Consider the following 22,957-nt stretch of genomic DNA (forward strand, 5'->3'; position numbering starts at 1 on the left):
CAGCAAATCCAACCCAAATGCTATGGAAAATTATAAGGAAAGAGAGGAAGCAGACGTTGAGTGGTAGAGGCAGGAGAGGAACTCTACTACTAGAAGAATCCAGAACCATCTTAGATCCAAAAGTAGCCACTGTGTCCCATCCATGCAGCCCTGCTACCCCCCCCCCCCCGTTGTTGTGAGCTCCCATCTCTCCACATGCATTCTTAAAAAACCACCTCTGCTTGAACCAACTTAAGGGAGTCCTCATTCATTCATTCAACAATATTTATGGAACATCGGCTACATGCAAGACATTGTTGTAGACACTACAGATACAGCAATGAACAAACCAGTCAAGATCCCTGCTCTCAAGGGGCTTGCATTTTAGTGCTGGTAGATATAAAATAAACAAACATGTCCTGTGTTCCATGGTGATCAAGTGCTATAAAGGAAAATAAAATTGGGTAAATAAAGGGGTCAAGATGGTGAAAAGAAGCTTCCACCTTTGCAACTATAGCCAACAAGATTATCTGAAAGGATCTTGCATTAAAAAATAATTATATATTGCACAACACAAAGTTTTTGCCACATTATTGAGCTCCCAGGAAATGGGATAAATCTCCAAGGGGCTGAAAGAGTAAATGGCCATGAACTATGAACCATAGTGGAATGTGAGCTTGCAATAAGAGATGCAATCTATGGACTGAGCCTTGAGCCGGTGGCATGGTAGGAAAGCATAGTCTAGACTCTGATTTAGCTAGGAATCCAGAAAGCGGCTAAAAAGATTTTTGGTGAATGGTATCCTTTGTTGCCTGGCACAAGTAAATAAATATCCTTCTCTGGAGGAAACCATCCTCAATTTATTGCCCTGGATTTTCCACAGATTAAGATCAAGTCATACCCAAAGAACACCAAATGTTCAAGGAAACAACGTACCATGAGTAAGAGCAGAATCAACAAACAGATTTAACCCTTTCACACACGAAGACTTGAGATACCCCAATTGTGAGATAACAGAATGTAAAATAACTTTATATGAAATGTTTAAAGAAATGAAAGACAGAATCACAAAAATGAGCAACAAAGTGATTATATAAACAAATAAACCACCTCCCCGCCCCCAAAAAACAAACAGGTTTTTAAAGAATTATTAGGGAAGGTAAAGAGTAATTTCATATAGAGATGTTAAGGGAGCCTCTCTGGTAAGTAAGCATTTGAACACAAACCTGAAAGATGTGATGAAACTAAGCACACAGTTTCCTGGAGGTTGAGGTCCCAGGTAGAAGGAAGAGCCAGTGCAAATAGAACGCTTGGTGTGTTTGGCGAACAGGAGTCAAGGGGTCTCCAAAGTCAACTGAGTGAAGTGAGAGATGTAGACAAGGAGGCAAGAGAGGCCAGACCATGGTAGGCTTGGGGATGACGATAGGGACTTTGTGTTTTACCTTGACTGAGACAGAGAGCCACTGGAGAATTTGAGCAGATACAGTGACACAATGTACCTTTTGTTTTAAAAAGATCACATTAGCTGCCATTTTGTATAGAGAGAGTGAAGGAAAGGGGCCAGGATGAGGCACGATGTCCAGTTGGAGGCTTTCATTGTGATCCAGGCAAGAGATAAAAGTAGCTTAAACTGGGAGAGCAGATTTGGTGAGGGTGAGAAATAAAAAATTGAGGATATGTTGTCTTTTTTAAATAGTAACAAGATTTCATTGACTGATTGCAGGTAGGGTGTGAGAGAAGACAATCAAGGACAACTTCAAGATATTTGGCCTGAATAAGTAGAAAAATTAAGTTGACATCAATGAGATAGAGAAAACAGATGAAAGATTAAGTTTGAAAGAAAAAAAAAATCAGGAGTTTGGCATGGGACATGTTAAAAGTGAGGTGTTCAGTAGAGATCCATGTGGAGAAGACAAGTAGGGAAGCCAATATGTGAGTCTGGGGTTCAAAGGATAAGGTCGGGGCAAAGATCAAATTGGCATCCAGATGCTATTTAAAGCCATTCTACTGGATGAGTTGAAGTAGGAATGAGAAGAGGCTCTTGAGGTCCTGAGGACAAGATGAATGGAGAAGATATTAAAAAGGCAAAGCCAATGAAGTAGGAAGAAAAATAAGACAGTGGGATGACCAGAAGCCAAGTGAGGAAAGTGTCTCAGGACAGGAGTGGCCAGCAATGTCAAGTGCTGCTAAGAAGTCACAGAAAATGGTTCCTGGGAACTACTGGTTTCTGATATTGACCTCTGGATATAGCAATATGTAGTCATCAGTGACCTTGATCAGAGCTGGCTTAGCAGAGGGACAGGGACAAGCTAATGGGAGGAGAGGAAGTACAGACAGAGCATGAAGGGCTTGTGAGGAGCTTTACTGAGAACAAAAAAACCCCAGAAAAATGAGATGGAAAATAAAGGGAGATGTGAAGGTCAAGTTCATGGTCAGTAGAAGGTAACTAAACTCCAAACCATGAGGCCCCCAAGTTGACAGCCTCTATGCTCACTGCAAACCTCTGATTGACCTGCCACCTCTGGGGAGGGATGGAGTATTAACACCCAGGCAATGGGATGCCCCCTCCTCTCCCACCTCCCATCCCTAGCTGGGCTCTGAGAACTTCAGCGTTGCTGGAGTGACTTGAAAATCTAAGTGGAGTAAGGCTCTGTGGTTGCAGTTGCAGCCAGGGCAGGCTCACCCCTAATTACCCTTTGCGATCTGGGCAAGGGAAGCTCTGCTCAAAAGACGTGTGTAATTGATAAAGTGAAGTAATGTGAGGACTTGCTCTCTGGGGAGAGGAATGATTTTATTATTTCGTGGCTCTGCCAGGAGCCCAGTGTGAAGGCAGACTGGGAGGGGGTACGAGCAGCAAGCACACACCATCTAAGCCACTCCCTAAAGGATTGACAAAGCAGAGGACCAGCCTTGGAAATTTTCAGTAAATATTTGCAGTTGGTGAAAACATCTGGCACTTGCCCTTGCACAGATCCAGGAAAAGGGAAAGCAAAGCAGACCCTGTGTACTGGCAGCTGGTCAGCACTGCGCCCTCTTTGTCGTCCACTGCCCACCACTACCCGCTAAACTCTATGCCAAGGGTATGATTTCCCTCATCTTACAGACGTGGCTCTTCAGTGAAGGGTTGCCAATAACTGGCAACATTTTATTAAGAATTGAGGATTTGCAGATACTGGGCTAATGTATTGTGTTATTTCATTAATCCACGTAGCGATTTTGTTCCTTAAGGACTTATTATCTCCATTGTACAGATGAGGAAACAGAGGCACATTTATTTCCTCACCTGTAAAATGAGGCTTGTCCAAGGTCCCACAGGGAAAGTAGGTGACTCAGGGCGACTTGGTGTAACAAGAGCTCCCGGTATCCTAAAGGGCAGAGCCAGGATGTGAACACAGAGGGCTCTCACTATGAAACTCATGCCCTCTCACTGTTCTGGGCAGTCTCCCGCCACTTGCCCCTGCGCCTCTGTGCTCTCCCATTATCTGACCCCAAGAAGGATAACATGTGTGATAACTGGGTATGAGAGCCTGCAAACACCAGTGCTCATGACCTCTGCCTCCTGCAGCCCTGAATTCCATCTCCAGTTGGGCTGCAGGAGGGTGTGGAGGTTCTGCCATCCCCCAGGAGCCAGAGAGCTCTCCCTCCCTATCTACCAGCACGAGGGTGCCCTGCGGCTCTGTAGTTGCCCCTGCCTTCACTTCATTGTGCCTTCCCCAAGCAGCACCCAGGACCCAGCAAGACTCTCCTAGGCAGGAGGAGATTTTCTGTTAAGTTTTCTGGAAATGGCCTAGCCAAATGAACTTGACTTGTACTTCAATAACTAGGAGGAAAAATCCCAGTTGCCCCACGCACTTAGTGTTCTTGGTTAGACTGCTTCACTTCCAAGGCCAGCTCTCTCATCTTAGAATGAGGTAGCAGTCCCTGTTGCCTAGTTGTCCAGATAAAATTAACTAAGACCAGCCCCTGGCTCTGGACCTGGAATGGGGTCTACAGTGTCAGCCCTCTGCCTCTTCCTTTCTCTACTTTTCTCCAAAATGAGACTCAATTTTTGCATGCCTCACAAGGCTTCTGTGAGCATGAAATGACACAATCCAGCCTGGCAAATTTTAGGCACTGAGTAAATGTTAATTTAAATCAAATATCCTAAAACGATTGGCTTTATGCTGTCACCGTGAAGCCTCCACCTGTGCACAGCAGGCTTGCGTGACTGGAAGGGGAGCCCTGCTCATTTTGTGCAGCAGGGCCCAGCCCAGGCCTGTGTGTGATCTGCGGCCCTGGCTCAGCTTTGCTGGCTTTCATCACAGCGGCCCTGAAAGAGCTCTGGCTCTACGGGAAGGGAGGCCTCAGCATGCACAGTGAAGCCAAAGTGATATTTCTAAGGCAAAACTAAGCATGCTGCTCCCCCAAGCTAAAAACACTTCAATGGCTCCCTGTGGCCCTCAAGATCAAGTCCAAAGTCTTGAACGTATTTTACAAGCCCTTTGAGATCTGGCCTGTGTTCATGTGTAGCCTCATCTTCTGTCACTTTCTCCTTCCTTCTCTGCAACTGCAAACATTCTGAGTCTCTTTCAGGTCCTCACGGGCTGGGCTCATCCCCTTATTGGACACTCCCAGAGCCCCCCCAGTGTCCCTTAGCATGGACCCACCACATTTACCAGACATGTTTTATGTCTGTTTACACCATAAGAACATAAGCTGCATTAGACCAGAAGGGTAGAGTCCATGCCTACTTCGCTCCCAGTTACATTCCCAGTGATTAGCACAGAGCCTGTCCCGTAGAAACAACTGAGCATATAACTTTTACAAGCAGAAAGAATGTTATTATTCAAGTGAGTGAGAAATAACCACTTTCTCTGTGTACCCCATTATATTGCTCAGTCTGGTGCAATGCAGTGTTCTGAGCAATTCCAACCCCAGCCCTGTCTCATGTCACTGAGGGAGACCAAAGGGAATGGGTTCACATAGACTACTTGTCCATAAGGCTTAGAGAGTAGCTGTGTCCCCTTCCAGAGAGCATGTGCTTGTGCGCACACACGCACACGGGGATCCACTTACGTGCACTCAGATAACACCATGCCTGTGGGTGAGGGTGCGTGTGCCTCCACGTAACATCTCCAGTACAAGGGTGCATCTCTGTGCATGTGCATTTATGTGAATAGCCCGACTGTGTTTTTTTAAGTCCCTCTCAAATGCTTCCATCTTTTCCCCAAGATCTCTTCTTTCCTGAGCCACCACTTGTCTCTTTGTTCTCTTCCCTAGCCCCTTTCATATCCTTCTCCCTTATTGTTCAGAGCAATTCAGCTCTATCCCTGACTCACATCCCCCACTCTATCTCTTTGCTCAGCAAGACAAAAACCCTGCAGGTAATCAAAACTACCCCCTTTAGAAGGCAGTTTAGCTCTAATATGTTTTACTTAAGGATAATCCAGGGTGTCACCCAATCCCCAACTCAAGCCACGCATCAAAGCAGCTCTTCCAAGCATATCTATCCTTTTGGTCCAAGAACCTTTCATTCCAACTGCTTAGAGGATAACATGAAAGAAAACATTTCCTCTTTAGAGTTACAAACCCATACATGACATCAAGCTGGGTCCTTCTGCATCCAGCAGCACTGTAGGTGATGCAGTTGGAGGTTTGCATGGGTTCTGGGCATAGGAAGAGGAAGGAAATTCATGCTGAGTGAGCACAGCCTATTCCTTGATGATTTATGACAGTTTAATTTCATCCTCACAACATTATTCCCAGGCTAAGATAAACAGACTTAAGATCAGAAAGGATAAGTAACTTGTCTAAGGTCCACCATATGAGGGCAGAACCGGTACTTGAGCCCAGGTGTGTCTGGTCCTTGGGTCCACACTCTTTCCATAACCCCAGGATGCCTCCTCTTGGTTTATTGAAATGCACCAAGGTCAAAATTGTGATGAGGGGACTTCAATATGCATGAAGTATGTAAGTCACATTTGGGAAAGGGAGAAAGGGGGAAGCATTGGGGATGTGAGCGAAAAAGAGGCAGAGGTCACAGTGCATTGGAGCTAGACAGGACCTCAGATTCCTTTGTCTAACCACGTCATTTTACAGACAGGGAAACTGAGTCCAGAAAATAAAAGTATTGTGTCTATGGTCCCACAATAAACTAGTGCCAAGTCACACTAGGTCTCAGGTCTGAGAGCAGCTTGGCCAAGTTCATTTGACTACATCTCCTGCTGGTTAGCACATAATTTACATCTTAGTTTGATGCTGACTTGAATGTAAGTCCCCTGTGTCTTCCAGAACTTTAGATCAAAATTTGTCCCTGGCCAAAGGGACAAATGTCCAGTTATAAGGTAAATAAGTACTAGGGATGTAAAGTGCAATGTGATGATCACGGCTAACACTAATGTACGGTATACAAGAAAGGTGTAACAACAGTGAATCCTAACAGTTCTTATCACAAGGAGAAATTTTTCTCTTTTGATTATATCTATATGAGATGATGGCTGTGAACTAAACAATACATGTAAATCAAATCGTCATGCTGCATCTCTTAAACAGTATACAGTGATGTGTGTCAACTATCTCAATAAAAACATAAAAAACAATAAAAATAATTTTAGGAAGTGAGGGGATGTAGAAGTGGGTACAGGGAGGATAAATGGTGATGAAAGAGGATGTGACTTGGGGGGGTGAACATACAATATACAGATGATGTATTATAGAATTGTACACCTGAAAACTATAGAATTTTATTAGCCAGTGTCACCCAATAAATTCAATTAAATAATAATAATAATAATAATTTTTAAAGAAATTTCTGTCCCAACCAGGAAAATTTATTGAGAGATCTCTTCCCTGGCAGTGCCCACATTGCTGGCCCCTTGAGCTCATCAGTCAAGAACTGGAAGCCCCACCTTAAAAAAATCACATCTACTGTAGCCTTTGGATGGATGGTCCAGCAGCTGAGGCTGTGGACCATGATTGATGCTGTGGAGGCTAAATCATGGTCAATATCCTGTCTGGAGGTGCAGGTACCACTCTGCTTTCCAATAAAAAAGGCTGGCTTATTTTCCATCCCCGCAGTCAAATCTTTCCCACCCTCATGGGGCAGCTCTAAAGCTTCTCGTGGAAAGACTGATGATGGAATGGAGGTTCCTACTCCTACAGGCCAACTCTGGAGCCAGCCCAGACCGCTCCGTCTCTGGTGCATTGCGGCACTCCTGAAAACCTAAGGCTGAGGTGCGAAAAGACATGCCTTTGGCTCAATATGTAAAAACTCTCCAGCAATAAATTTAAGCAATTCCATTTGGGGCTCTCACAATTTCCTTTACTCGGACGAACTGCTTTTTATTTCAAACGTTCCTGAAGGAAATTGGCCAATTGCTTCTTTCACCTGTCAATGCCATTATGCTGAGCCTAGCGGCAAGACACAAATACAACCTGGGGATTTCTCTGAATTGGATCCTCACAAAACTGGCCACTGCAACAGAGGCCCAGCCCAGAAGGCCTGGATATTGACCCTACCCCTTGGAACTCCTCAGAGCTCCCACAGAAGAGAAAAAAAGGCATCCGGGGCCAAGACAGGGCTCTGGAGAACAAGGAACAATAGAACGGAACATCCAGCGTGGCCTGCAGATTAAAAATCACATCCTAAATCCAAGGGGGCAAAGTGACCTCCAGCTACCCTGGGATAGCAACAGCAGTCAAGGAGACCACCTGGGGGAGGCAGGAGGTGGCATTAGTGTCCAAGGAGACTAATATTAACAACAGCAGCTCCATTTATTGACCATTTCTATAAGTCAGTTGCTGTGCTAGGCATCTTACATGTACAACTGCAATAAATCCAAACTCCTTACTATGTTCCCTGGAACACTGACTGGTACTTGGCAAGCAAGTGTTAGCCAATGGTGTGGTTGTTAACAAGGGTCTCTTAATGAACCCCCCAAAGCCAACCCTCTCTGGCTGGGAGTAAACAAGCTCATTCTACATGTTCTTAAGTCATCCTAGTATTAGAGATGGACTTGGCTGAAGGCACTGATCGTTTGAACTGTCCCAAGTTTAGAACAGGATTTGACTGGCCCGTTGTGTAATCCTGACCCCGATGGATGATGCTTTCTGTGTACCTCTTTCCCTGGGAGCCCATGCAGGCTCAGAAACTGTGCATGTCCAGTCAGCTGCACCAATAGGGGTGCTTCCTCCACCCTCAGCCCACAGCAGGAATGGTTTCATCCAACACTGCAGGCAAAGGGAGACAGGAATTTACTTTTTACAATCAAAGCAGAGTTGTGGTGAGCAAGTCCTGACTCCAGCATTGCCATGACAACACCTGGAAGACATCCCTGGCTGAGAGCTGAGGTCTGAAAAGCCGAGTGGCTGTCTCAGATGAACAGGTCCTAGAAAGCCTTCTCCAGGCTAAGAAGAATGGGGCAAGCAGACACTTCATAAATAAAAAGGTTGGCCTGGGGACACTGAAGGTTAGAAGCAGGTCTCCTGGTGACCAGTCAGTCCCTTTTCAAATGTGCTGCTGACTTGTCAGAATCTGTGGCTTTCTCTGATAAGAGGAGGCACCGAATCTCCCATTGAAATAAAAACAAGTGCATGCAATGTGGACTGAGGGGACAGAGGGGTAGCAAGAGAGGGAGGAGTAATGGCCATTCATATGACTCAGGCCCACTAGAATACCCCTTCCTGACCCTTCCCCAGCTTCTCCATCTCCAGGCTCCCTTAATGGACACTTGCTTCATTACAAGGGGCCTTATCAGACTGCCTGTGAATCTGAATGCCATTCACATACAAACTTTGTGTTACTTTTTATGTGAAGGGTCTCAGGAATAGTCTAATTTCTTTTCCTGCATTGGGACCATCCTGATTTGGTGCCTGATTCTCCTGGTACTTTTCCTGGTCTGGTCTGTATGTTTGAGCTCGAGGCTGGCACACAATGACCCAAATGCAAAGGGACCTGATAAACTAATCACCTGGCATATAGAAGTGGTCAATTAACAGAGATGCTATTATTAATATCAGACTCCTTGGACACTAATGCCACCTCCTGCCTCCTCTAGGTGGTCTCCTTGACTGCTGATCTCCCTAGAGAGGGAGAGATTACAGGCCTGTGTAAGGAACAACTTTCAAAGCTTCAGAAGGGTCTGAAGAAAGAGCATGCTGACCTCACAGGTAAGCAAGACCCCTGTCACTGGAAAGGTTCATGCAGAAGCTGGATACCTACCCTGGTGGAGAAGTGGTAGGTAAAAGGCATGAATCTGTAAAGGTCTTTCTCAGCCCTGGGCCCAAAATTGTGTGTCTCTTACAGCCTCTCCACTCAGGATGGGCTCCTCCTGCCAAAGTTTTGTGTGCCCTTGCCACTCTGAGGATTCATTTCTTTGGCAGAAACAACCATGCCAAATGGCAGCAGGAGTCTGCTTTCTCTCTGTTTTCCTGTGCGTGAGTCCTCCCCAGTGGCAGGCAACACCTCCCCTATTCTTCTTCTTGCTCTAAACACAACCAGGGTTTAGTCCAAGGAAGGGAGTCTTATTTTTTGAGAAGCCTTGTTATCCTCCAAGAAATAAATAAAGAGGAAATGAGTAAGCAGAAGAGGCAGGGAGCCAGGCAATCTGCAGCTCTTCCCTAGGACTTTATTTCCTGAGGAGACACCCTGTGGGATCACCCTAAACTGTCCCTAAACATGCAATGGCCCACTGAGAGGAGAGGGCTGTGTCTGTGCCCTGTAGCAAAGGCAGGCCCACTGCTAGGGAAAGAGAGCTTCCTGGCAGAGAGAGGAAAACAAGGAAGTAGCCCAACTTCCAGCTACCAGCTACCAACTCAGAAGAGAACCACACTACTGCCATGAGAAACTTAGACAATTCCAGAATGCATGCAGTCTCTCAAAGGTGGCTAGATTTATTATCTCATCCAAGTTCCTGGTGGGAATCAGCAGTAAAAACCCTAAACTGTAAATGCTCTGCTTACTTGTTTGAAGAGACAGGAAGACAATGTCCCACTCGAAGGCCAATCTTAGTGGGGAGAATCCCAAGGGATAGAGCGACAGCTTCAAGACAAATGCTATAGAGTGCATTCCTAAATTCAAGACTCAGGTGCCTGGCTGCACCAGTTGAGAAGAATAGAACCATAGATACCTTCTGGTGCATCCACCAAGCCCTTCTTATCTTTGAACTGTTCCCTGATACACTAGAATGGCCCTCAGGTACCATGTCTGAACTATGAGGCTCCACCCTCTGGCCATACATGATTGGACATATGACCAAGATGAGCCAATCCATCTTCCACTCAAAAATTTGAACTCAGGGCCCTGGCTGGTGTGGCTCAGTGAACTGAGCACCAGACTACAAACCAAAGGGTTCGATTCCCAGTCAGGGCACATTTCTGGGCTGCAGGCCAGGTCCCCAGTAGCGGGCACTCTAGAGGCAACCACACATTGATGTTTCTCTCCCTTTCTTTCTCCCCCCATTTCCTCTCTCTCTAAGAATAAATAAATAAAGTATTTTTTAAAAATAAAAATAAAAATTGAACTGAGGGACAGGGCTGAAAATTGAGAGCTAATTACAGTGCTCTTGGGTCAACAGTGGAAATCAGGCCCTTCCCCGGGATCACAGGAAAGCATTTCAAGGACCCATGCACAGGAGATTGTGATGTGGCATGTGACATGATGAGAGAGAGAGAGAGAGAGATTCTTAGTTCCCCTGGGGTTATAAGAAGGAGCTTTTTCATTATAACCAATCAACTTCCCTAGCTTTCACAGGTTTTTGATAGGCCCACCCCCTAGTTAGGCTGCTACAGTCAAGCACCTCCCCCTGTGCCATTTTGACTTCTATTTCACATGTGCTTACCCTGCTCCCCCCAACAATCTGGTACCAGAGGAGGAAAGGGGAAAGTGTTAAGCCCCTTGGTGGAGAAATGCTAAATCACCTGGAATGTGTGAAGCTATAGTTTCCTGGCTAAGTGAACAGGCTTATGTTCCCCAGTTTTTACAACTCAATGTCTAATTCCCTTTGATCTCTTTCCTTTATTAATAAATAGTTAACTACCTACAGTAACATTAGCACCTGGAAACCTGTCAGAAATACAAATTATTGCAGAGGGTTGGGGCCAGCAAGTCCACCAGGTGATTCTGATACTAAGATTTAGAGAAGCTTTGTCCTAGAGGGAAGGAAGTTCGTGAACTCCTACAGATAACTCTCACCCTCACCTACACTGTTCAGTGATTCTTTAAATTCTGTGAGACACGTGAATATATTTTCAATAAATCAAGTATATTTTTCCTTAAGCTACTACAAATTGGTTTCTATTACTTGCAACCAAGAGAACCTTAGCTAATACAGCCATTAGAATAACAGAAAGCCTGAGATACCAGAAGCAGACCCTCCATCCCCTCCAGGCCACCCCGCAGTCATCACCACCATCTCCCAGAGCTGGCTCACAAAGAAAGGTATGCCATTCCCAGCCCACTTCCCGCTCCTCCAGTGAGTATCACCCTAACTCCTCCTACTACCCCCTTTTTACCCTCAGTTCTTTGGATTTGCCCTTTTATTAACATCCTTTTTTAGTTCACATTTTTCCCCTGATCCTTCGTTTACCATCTCAAAGTAGAATCTCACATGTCACCACCATACCTTGATTTCCCCACCTTTAGGTAATGTTATCCAGGCTCCTCCCACATTGCCCCTCTGTTCTCCAAAGCAGAGGCATCCCCTACTTTTCCCAGCAATGCATTTCTCCTCCATTTCCTTTAAGGAGTGGGGGGCTTCTCAAACCCTGAAGGTACCACCCAGGGTCACATAATTAACAAGGGACACATTCAGACACCAAACCAAATCTGACTGACTGCAAAACTCATGTTCATTTTGAAGTATCATTGTTTTTCATCTGCAAACAGTCTTCCTAATCTTTCTTCCCTGAGTGAGGAGCAGTGGCCAGGGTGAGAGCCTTCTCCCCCAAGCTGAAGATTGGGCTCTGCAAAGCAACAGATTTTGCCCTTCATTTTTTACCCTCTGTTATGTATGTGTGTGGCCATGTGTGAATGTGCGTTAATAAGTTCAGCTCCAAGTAGCAGTTTGTAAGTTTATTTGTTTGCAAGCCCAGAAAACCTAGTGAAGGTTAAGCTCAGTAACCCCAGGTAATTTCCCACCAAATAGAAGAATGAGCTGATGCCTCACATAATCTTCTGTTTTGTTCTGATATGTGTCCTTTTTCCAGAATATCCCTATTTCTCCCACTTTGGAAATCTGTTGAGGCAGGCAAACTGCTCCTTCAAGATCAGTACAAGAGAAGTCCTTAGCAGCTATAGCATCAACATCACTTTGACCTTGTATAGACGTGAGGGGCCCTGAGTCTGTGGACTCATTCATGGCTCACAAAAGCAGTGGCGTTTTCATCATGGCCAAGCTCTCAAACAGACACCTCCGCTTCTCCTGAATTCACATTAGGCTAATGAGCCTCTCCCCTTTGATGCTACCACTCTCTAGCCATATACTCAAAAGTTTTTCTCCTTTTTTACTTTTGTCAATTGCTTCTCCATCATATTTTGCTGATTACTGTCAGTGGCGTGGGCACAGCATTTTACATGTTGCCTGATTCACTCTTGATCCTTTGCAGTCATGCCACTGTCAAAAAAAACATCCCATTTTCACTTGCAACATCCATTTTATCACCATGTTCAATTTTTGAAATTATTATTCCACTTCGGTTTCCATCGTAACCATATGTCTCTCCTAACTAGCATTTTCAACACGCTCACTCACTGCTTCTCTGCTTATTGGTCATGATGATAACAGTGTTTGTAAAATACCTTCGGTCTAAGTAAAAACGTGGCAAACCTGCCCTTACAAATCAAGTGACAGCCAGCTCAATTGGTGTCACCATCTGTTGGCAGCAGGAAGAGTTGAAGTGCTTTTGAGGTGGAAGAGGGTCAGTAAACTTTATTTGTAAATAAAGTTTTACTGGAACACAACCAGGCCTATTTTTATTGTCTCTGTCAGCTTTCGAGCTTCAATGGCAGGATTGAACAGCTGGGACAGAAACCATATTGTCCTCAGAACCTACAGTGTTTATGATTGTTCCTGTACAGAAAAAGTTTGCCAACCCCTGCTCTGGAGCAGTTATGGAAATTGACAAATTTAATGTTTGCAAGTTCAGAAACATACAGCTTGAGTCCATGTATGACTCGGGTAGATGGCCCTCATTAAGCTCATTTGCATGAGAGCATTCATCCTAAATAAAAAAGGAACCAAACTCAAATAGCCTGACCCAGTTGGAAGGTTTTAGTCAACTCATGGAAGAAAATGTCTCATTACTAGGCAGTGACTGTAACTCTAACCCAACCTTAGCTCGTTCCTATGGATGTGTGTTTGAATCTTGGTGGGAAGTGGGCTCTCTCCATCAGCTACAGTCTAAATAATGCTGCAGGACAAACCACCTCAAAACTCAGTGGCACATAGCCATAGGCACTAATCCTCACTCTAGCGTTCTTCTGGGACAGTGATCTATCGAGGAGGACACGTTCTTCTCCTGGCTATGGAAAAGCCCAACAAGGCAAGTCCAGCTGCACAAATATAGGGGGTCACAGCCATTTCAAGCCATTTCTTGTTTTACGTCCACTGATGTCCCATCAGCCAAAGCAAGTCACATGGCCAAGCCCAACACAGACAATTGGTAAATATACCCCTCCAAGTTTTGGAGGAAGGAAATGAATAATTCCCTAGTAGTATGATAGCTACAGAAAGAATGGAAAGACTGTTTCATCAGACTCTATAAAATTTAAAATATGTCTCCAAAGTAGTGCAGCACAAAAGAGGGAAAGAAAGGTTTTCTTTTCTCTCCACCTTTGCCTCAGATCACCATTCAGCTTTGGCACTCAGAATTTGTCCCTTGAGAGACGGCAACAATAAAACAACCCAGTGAGACTACCGTGATACCTGGTGGACACTGCAGGGCCTGGAAGACAAGCAGCAGAGCTCAACGGGTTGCCCAGGAGTGCAGACAAGAGGCTGCAGTGCCCAGCAGAGCAGCAACAGTGCCCAAAGTTTCCAGCACCTGCAGAGCAGCCAGGGCGTCCGCAGGGTCTGGCCAAGGCCAATGGAGCAGCAGCACCCCCTAGAGGACATCATGGTGTTCAGTAAAACAACAGCATGCTTCTTCCAGGAGAGCCAGAGACACACTTGGGAATTCTCAGGAGATCGTGAGATTTTCCACGGAGGCTAAAGTTGGGATACAAGGCAGTGAAACTTGAGTCATCTCATTGATACAGACATACTTGTTGGTCCTGGAGAAATTTAGATTATACAACAGATATCTAACCCTGAATCCCAGGCCTCTCAGAGCAGAGAACAGATTCCCTGAAGTATATTCATACACACACATGCACGGGCTCTTAGGTCACACTCATTAGAAAGAAGTAGGAGCATTAGCTTCTCGTGGCATTTCTTTCCTTCCTTCCGTAGACTCCTCACACAGACCCGTACCTATTCTAGCCTAGACCGGCTGGCAAACTGTGACTAACCCTGCACCCAGAGGGCTGAGCAGCCTCAATTCCCGAGTTTCTGCAGAAGTGCACTGAAATGCCTCTTTGAGGGGGAAGCTCCTCCCTGCTCTCCATCTGTCTGGACCCACCAGGCTCTGTGGCTGGTGATCATTAAGCAGTAAGTGCAGTCCTAATGGTGGCTAATGGCAGGCTTAAGTACTCCGTTACCCAAAGGGACTCCTGGGGTTGGCTCACTTACATGTATTGAGTGGTCCTGCAGACCCCAGCACTGCTTCTCCTAATGAGAAGATTGACTAAATGTTGAATTCGATCCCAGGAAATGGCTGGGGAGATGGAGGGAGCCATGCCAAGGCCCTCTGTGAGGGCCCCGTGTAAGAGCACAGCCTCCTTTACGGTTCTCCTGGGCCTCTGGCTGCACAGACCACCCTATAAAAGTTGAATAATTAAGGTGTGGTTAGTAGTTAATAGTAAGGGAGCCAGGCCAGCCCTGACCTTTACCTCTGCTCCACCTCAGTCACCATTCCCATGACAACACACAGGAGTTCATGCTTACCAAGGACATCCCTGCCTCAGAAATTCATTCTGCTCGTGGTCACCTGCCTTCCAGCTCTCTCCCACCATGCCTGCCTCCCCTTTAGCATTCTCTGTCCCAGTAATGCCCACACATTTCTCCCAAGTAGGCAAGCCACAAACCAAGAAGTTATTCTAAATACCTTTTTCTCCTGTGACCCCCTATATCAATTCAACCCCAAGCACTACTGATTCTTCCTCTTAAATGTCTCTTAAATCTGCCCACTCCTCTCCACCTTTCTCATCCAACTTCCCATATCATCTCTTGCTTGAGCTACATCAGTGGACCCCCATGGCAGGGACTCCATTCTATCCATCTTTGTATCTCAAATATTGTACCTGGGTCTGGCAACAAAATAAGAACTCAGAAAATGCCTATTGAGTGAATGAGTGAGTGAATGAATGAACGAGCCAAAACATATTCATGAGTAACTGTTCTCAGTTTATCTCCCCTTCCCCATACTGGCTATATGCACTCAGACCAGTCACCACTCTGAGCTTATTTCCCCACCTATTAAACAGAGATAATCCAATCTCAGGTGGAGATGTTCTAAAAATGAAAGAAAATAATACTGAAGGAATTGTGTTCTGGTACTAATAATCTGAGAAGTAGTGACCTACGCAAAGTCGGATTTTTCTTTATTTTTCTGGTAAGAAGCCAAGAAGGTACTGTTGCTAGCCTTGGCTCAGAGGCTCACGGGCATCTAGGCCAAAACCTCTGGTATTCTTGACCTTTTCCTTATGATTCATTCATGGTAACAAAATGGCAGCTGTTCCTCCAACATACTCCCACATTCCCAGTAAAAAGGAGAAATACTAAGAGCAAGGAGTAAAAAGGGTGCATGTCAACTGAGTTGGCCCCGTTTAAAAAACTCCACACACTTCCAGTTGGTTAAAAATAAAGCTTTGGACCAGCCATCAAACATCTGCTCGAATGGCTATATCAATCAGGGTTCTTGGTTGCAAACATTGGAAATATCTCAGGCTACATTAATAGCTTTAAAAGAATTTCTTGGAATGATATTGAAGGATTACAAAGTTAATAGGGGTTAGGGTTGGAAAATGAGAATGAAAGACCCCTGCAAGGGCCAGACACAGGACATGATATAGCCAAGGTGTCCACTGCAGCAGGACATGAACCCCATGACTACTACAAATGAATTCCCAACCATAGTTCTTTCCTTTCTTTCTTTCTTTTTTTTCCACATAATTTGCTCTAGAGTCAAAGTCCTGCACAAAACAACCAGTAACAGCAAGATATCATGAGAAGCCTGAAGAAGTAGGGAAGGGAGCGATTACTGAAACTCAGAGGAGTCTTGCAGCAATGGAGTGGCATCTACAGGAGCTGTGACCTTTAGGAAGAGGAGAGTCAGTTAGTGCAAGGTGATCCAGCAGAGAAAGATATAGTTACCTGCAACACTCCCCAGTTGACCAAATTCAGCTGGAACCCAAAGGGTAATGAGTCCATTGATGTGGTCAGTGAAGGTCAGCCTTGGGGGACACAGAGCAGATTAGAGAAGATTGTGGCAAAGGATCTGAAGAAGGAAAATGTAAGATATCTAGCACAAGCCGCCCTTTTTACCCACTAGCATCCGTTTTTGTCATTCTTCTTCTGGATAAACAGTGTATGTATTCAATACAAAGAGCAACCAAAGTCCATCTGCCTCTATATCATTGCAAGGTGATGTCGATTCAGTCCAAGTCTCTACTGAAACCTAACACTTTAGCCACAACTAATGTTCTTCATATAAGGTAGTAGAAGAAAAGAAGGAAAAGTGTGTTGGGGGTGGGGGGACAAGATAAAACATAGTTACTACTCTCCACACTTTATAGCTGAACATGAGGCCTAAGTGAGCAGTCATGGTATCCCCTTCTACTACCCAATCCATGTTCCCTTTGGTCTTGAAGAACACCTTGCATGGATGGGGTTTATTGCCTGGTAGGATGACCCAACCTTTCACTCCTGTGATATCTGAGTCCTTGGTGGTCTTGTCTTTATTGGGTTGCCACAATTTTTCATTGATTGGAACTACTGGGTAAGAAAATACTAAAAGATGTGCTGGTGACCCTGGCATCCCAAACGGGGTCCTTCTTGCCCCCATTGTGTAGCAGCAAGACAATTTCTTCCTGGTACCAGGATCAACCACCCTGGCCGGTACAGAGATGCCCTCATCAGCCTGTTGGTTCAGCAGCACAAAGATCCTAGACTAGCCAAGGGACTCTCTCAGCCTCTACTTTTCAGTGAAGCCCAAGGTAAAAAACACAGCACACAAAAAATCTTTAGGTAGGTTATTGGTTATCATAGTGAAAGAACTACTTTCACCTCTACCTTGGTGTCCATGTCCATGCATCCTGGCAACAGGAGAGGTGGCATCAGACATTGGCTACTGGTTTAAGATATATAATGCACCCTGTAGAATCCCATCCCAACTTAACAGATGCTGTCCCTGACAACCACCATATATATTTTCAAGCCAGTTGCTTCTGAATGATGGACCATATGGTAAGACCAGTGAATTCCAGGAGCTCGAGTCCATTGTCTTATTTCTTAGCCTTAAAAGTCTTCCCTGGCTGGAGGTATTATTGTATAAGATACCATGGGAGGGCTTTGGTTTGCCCAAGTATTAGGAAATGTATTGGACAGGAGCACCAGAATTCATGGAAGTCACTAGGCTCATCACCTCCCCCATGTCCCAGAAGCAGCTGGCCTGATCGGAAGGTGAAACAGCCTGATGAAGGTGACCCTCTCTACGTGTGGGTTATTATAGAAATTACACACCTTATCTTGGATGGTCCAACACCACCATCTGGCCTCAACAACGCTGGGATTTCATTATTTTCCCTGATATCAGGGATCCCAGTTCCATTCCCTGCTTACAGATGAATCACTATAGAACTCTTTAAAGATTCCAGTGTCCGCTGTCAATTCAGCACCTTGGTGAAGGAGTGTGTCTTGGGCCTTCCCAGATTATGTGGCTGGGCCTGGTGGGTGAGCACGTTGCACATCAGTGATGTATGTATTCCTCCATTCCCATCTCCCTGCACCTTCAAACACCTTCCTCTACGGCAGTTGTTCTTAGCCAACCCAGAGGACATTTGACAATGTCTGGAGGCATTTTTGGTTGTCACAACTTGGGGGATGTTACTAGAATCTTGAGGCCAGGGACGCTGCTAAATATCCTACAATGCACAAGACAAAAATGCTTCCCACAACAAAGTATGCCAGAGAAGTTCTGGCTCCTTGACCTCATTAACTGTAGGCCATTGGGTCCAAACCAGTATACCAGTCCTTCTCCAAGTGTGGTCCCTGGGCCAACAGCATCAGCAGCACCTACACATTTTTTAGAAATGTACCATCTCTGGCCCAACCCCAGACTTTGAGTCAGAAACTCTGGCGATCGGATCCAGCAACCCATGACTTTAAAAGCCCTTCAGGTGATTCGAACCCTGAAGTTTAAGAACCACTCTAGTAGACCAAAGGCTGCCAAACTTTGTCCATATAGGGCCAGATCATAAATATTTTAGGCTTTGAAGGCCGTAGTCTCTGCCTCAAGTACTCAACTCTGCCTTTGTAGTGTAAAAGCAGCTCTGGACAACACGTAAAATAAACATAGCTGTGTTCCAATAAAACTTTACTTACAGACACCACAGTGTGAATTTCAAACAATGTGCATGTACCACAAAATATTATTCTTTTGTTGAATTTTTTTCACCTGTTTAAAATATAAAAACCACCCTTGGCACCAGGTTCATACACAAACGCACAGCAGGCCGGCTGCAACTCTGCATGTAGTTTGTCGATCCCTGGAGCAGACAATTAACACCAGTGCTCAAGCTGGCATGCTCAGTCCAGAATCCCAGGGAAACACACCCACGTCAATGAATTCTGCCTGAAGAAACGGTGCAAACCTTATTCTTCTCCCTCCCTCTAATCTGTCAGCGGTCTCCAGTGGCGGAACTGCTTCCCGGGGCACAAAGCCGGTGCAGTAGGGTGAGGAGTACATCCAGTGGGGATAGAAGGTGACACATGGAAGATCCCATCATATTCAAGTCAGGGTAGGAGGAGGGAGATCGCTTCCCCTCAGCTCCCCAGAGGGGACCCTGCCTCATAAAAGAAGGGGGTGGGGTACAGCAGTCCCCTCTTATCCACAATTTTGCTTTTCCTGGTTTCAGTTACCCACAGTCAACTGTGGTCTGAAAATATTAAATAGAAAAATCCAGAAGTAAACAATTCATAAGTTTTCAATTGTGGACTGTTCAGAGTGGCGTGGAGATGAAATCTCACCGTGGCCCACTCCATCCCGCCCAGGACATGACTCTTTCCTTTCCCCGGTGTGTCCACACTGTGTACACTCCCCGCCCGTTAGTCACTGAGTAGCTGCCTCAGTTATCGGAGCGGCTGCCAGGGCATCGCAGTGCTTGTGTTCAAGCCGCCTTATGTTACTTAGTAATGGCCCCTAAGCACATGAGCAGCAGCGATGCAGGCCATTCGGATATGCCAAAGAGAAGTCCTAAAGTGCTTCCTTTAAGTGAAACGGCGAAAGTTATTGACTTAATAAGGGAAAAAAGATGTCTGCTGAGGTGGCTTAAGATATACAGTAAGAACAAATCTTCTATCCATGAAATCAGTTAAGTACTTTGGGAGAGACCACATTCACATAACCTTTATTACAGTTTATCGTTATAACTATTCTATTTTATTAATACTTATTTCTGTTAATCTCTTACTACGCCTAATTTATAAATAAACCTTATCATAGGTATGTATGTACAGGAGAAAACATAGTTTGTATAGGTTCTGTACTCTCTGTGGTTTCAGGCATCCACTGGGGGTGTCAGAACATAACCCATGGATAAGGAAGGGCTACCATACTGTAAAGATTTTAAATGCCACATGTTCACTACAACGGTATGTTTTCATCAAGGATCCACTGGTTGTCTCTTAGTGTCATGTTGATTCAACCCAAATTTCACACAGACTGGATCAAAAAATGGCCCCCGCCATCACAGAGTTAAGGTAGAAAGATAGCCCCCATCCCCATGTGTCTGGGGAGGGTTCACAGAATGCTCGTCCCTATGGAGGTCCCAGACCATCGGCACCCCAGTCATCCGTGCAGAGGCACACACATGTGCATGCCAGTCTGCCTATGTCCAACCTCAGCAGAAGAGGCAGTCCAGGGTTTGACACAAGCCCAGACACCATCAACTCCCTGTGTGAACTGCACTCCTGTCAATCCCCCTGGGTCCTTAGCAACACCAGAGTTATGAAATCAGTGACTGGTGCTTTAACACCCCTGAGGGCGGGGCGGGGAGGCTCCTTGACAGCAGTTTCCTGGGCCCATTACCCAGACCTCAATGCTGCTGTTAGGCCAAGGCTACCGTGAGGAACAGCCCTGATGAACACATCCATCACTCTCGGCACACAGTGGCCACCATCATACCTTCACACTCTCGGAGGTCCCCCAGACAACACACCACAAGCAATGTCACACACATGCCTACATACAGACACAGACACGTGTATCTTTCCTTAAAACAGAATTGTGTGACAGAAAACACTTCAAGTATCTACTTAGAAAGCTCAGAGGCCCTGCCCTGGAGGCAGGTCAGGTGCTCAGGGAGAGGAGCAATGTCGAAATAAGACATAAATGGAGTGGAGGCAGGCAGGTGTATCCTAAATTGTTTTAGGCCTCTCGCAATGGCCGTTGACATCTAAGAAGTTAGGAAATGGAGACATAGGCATCTTACACTATCCACTCACGGGAATGGCTACCTGGGAGTGAGTTCCTCAAAAGAGGGGGAGGTTGGGGGAGTCATTTTTCCTCCGTGATGGACCAGGATCTCTCTGTAATGAAGACAGTCCCCACGCTGAGGATGCCCAGGTCCAGTGGCTACGGCACTCAGGAGATGTGTGCCCTCAGGCAAACTGCCTCCCCTCTCTGATGTCAGGTTCCCAGGGTCATAAACTGGGTTCTGTAGAGTTCAATGAGATAACCTGTAGGAAGTACCTGAAACAACACCTGGCATGGAGAAGGCATTTGACACCTGCTATTTCCCTTTTCTTCCCTCTTCCCAGGGAGGGAAAGAAAGGGACGTGAAGCCCTTTCTCCAGGAAACACTGATCCTTATTTCCCACACTCTGTCACCACATCCTGGACATTCTATCAAAGTTTCCTTTCTCTTTCTGGACGGATTCATCCTGGGATTAGTATCTGCTTTTGCCCATGGTATTTTGGGTCTCTGTCTAATTTTTGGTCCCACCACTGGTATTTTATTTTCTGTCTGTATTTCCTCCTATGAGCCCCTTTTGCTGACCCTGCTCCCTGACTCAAGTCCATTCTGCTTTTTTCCCCTTCGTTTCTCCCTCCCGCCCACCTTCCTCTCTTCCTTCCTCCCTTCCTTCCTCCCTTTCCTCTTGTCTGTGATAGCTAAAGAGAGTCTGAAACGTGTCCAGTACTGTGCTAGGCATGCCGCCTAGACAAGAAACAAGCCAGAAACAAGACAAATGTGGTCCCTGATCTCAAGGGCTTTCAGTCAGGTAGGAGAGACAGACAATGAACAAATATATAACAGGATGTTAAAATGGAAGTGTTAGCCAGGGCACCAAGAGACAATAGCTCTCATATTTCAAAGAAGCTGCTAGGCCATATGCAGAATTTACAAAGGAGGTTGTCAAAACCAGTTTCATATCAAGTCAAAAGTTAAACTTGGGGAAAATATTTAGCAAAGAATTTCTCAGGTGGGCAGCACTGTGAATCCCACCCCCTCCCAGAGGGAGGAGTGGGAGGCCATGGTGGTCACTACTACTGTTCACTGGTGTTTGGTTTTTCTCTACTCCTGGGCACCAGAGATGCTGTTCTTCATCCACCTCCCTTGAAATTACAGATGACCGTGTAATTAGCTTCGGCTAATGAATTTATGGCAGCGCACAGCCCTCCAGCCCCCTTTTCCTTCGTAGAAGCATTTTTTATTATTTAATTATACTAAAGTTATTCAATCCATCAATATTTATGTCAAGAGCTAAAAAAGATATCAACAATATCTGAATAAATAGCATCTAGCGGAAGTAAAAATTATTTTCTCATATGAAGCAAAAGTTGAATTTACTGAAAATAACTTTTCCCACGCAACATTTTTTTAATTGTGATAAAATACACGTAACATAAAATGTACCATTTTTTAAAATTATTTTATTGTTGTTCAATTACAGTTGTCTGCATTTTCTTCTCACCCCATCCAAACCCACCTCCCTCCCTTGCTTCTACCCTCCCCTTTGGTTTTGTCCATGTCTCCTTTATAGTAGTTCCTGAAAACCCTTCTCCCTGCTGTCCCCCCACCTCCCCTCTGGCTATTGTTAGATTGTTCTTAACTTCAATGACTCTGGTTATATTTTGTTTGCTTTTTTCTTTTGTTGATTATGTTCCAGTTAAAGGTGAGATCGTATGGTATTTGTCTCTCACCACCTGGCTTATTTCACTTAGCATAATGCTCTCCAGTTCCATCCATGCTGTTGCAAAGGGTATAAGCTCCTTTTTTCTCTCTGCTGCGTAGAATTCCATTGTGGAAATGTACCATAGTTTTTGGATCCACTCATTTGCTGATGGGCACTTAGGTTGCTTCCAGTACTTGGCTATTGTAAATTGTGCTATGAACATTGGGGTGCATAGGTTCTTTTGGATTGGTGTTTCAGGGCTCTTAGGGTATAATCCCAGCAGTGGAATTGCTGGGTCAAAAGGCAGTTCCATTTTTAGTTTTTTGAGGAAATTCCATACTGTTTTCCACAGTGGCTGCGCCAGTCTGCATTCCCACCAACAGTGCACTAGGGTTCCCTTTTCTCCGCATCCTCTCCAAAGCTTGTTTGTTGATTTGTATATGTTGGCCACTCTGACCAGTGTGAGATGGTACCTCATCGTGGTTTTAATTTGCATCTCTCTGATGGCT

The sequence above is a fragment of the Desmodus rotundus genome, chromosome 3 (genome assembly GCF_022682495.2).
Source record: "Desmodus rotundus isolate HL8 chromosome 3, HLdesRot8A.1, whole genome shotgun sequence".
Lineage (NCBI taxonomy): Eukaryota > Metazoa > Chordata > Mammalia > Chiroptera > Phyllostomidae > Desmodus > Desmodus rotundus.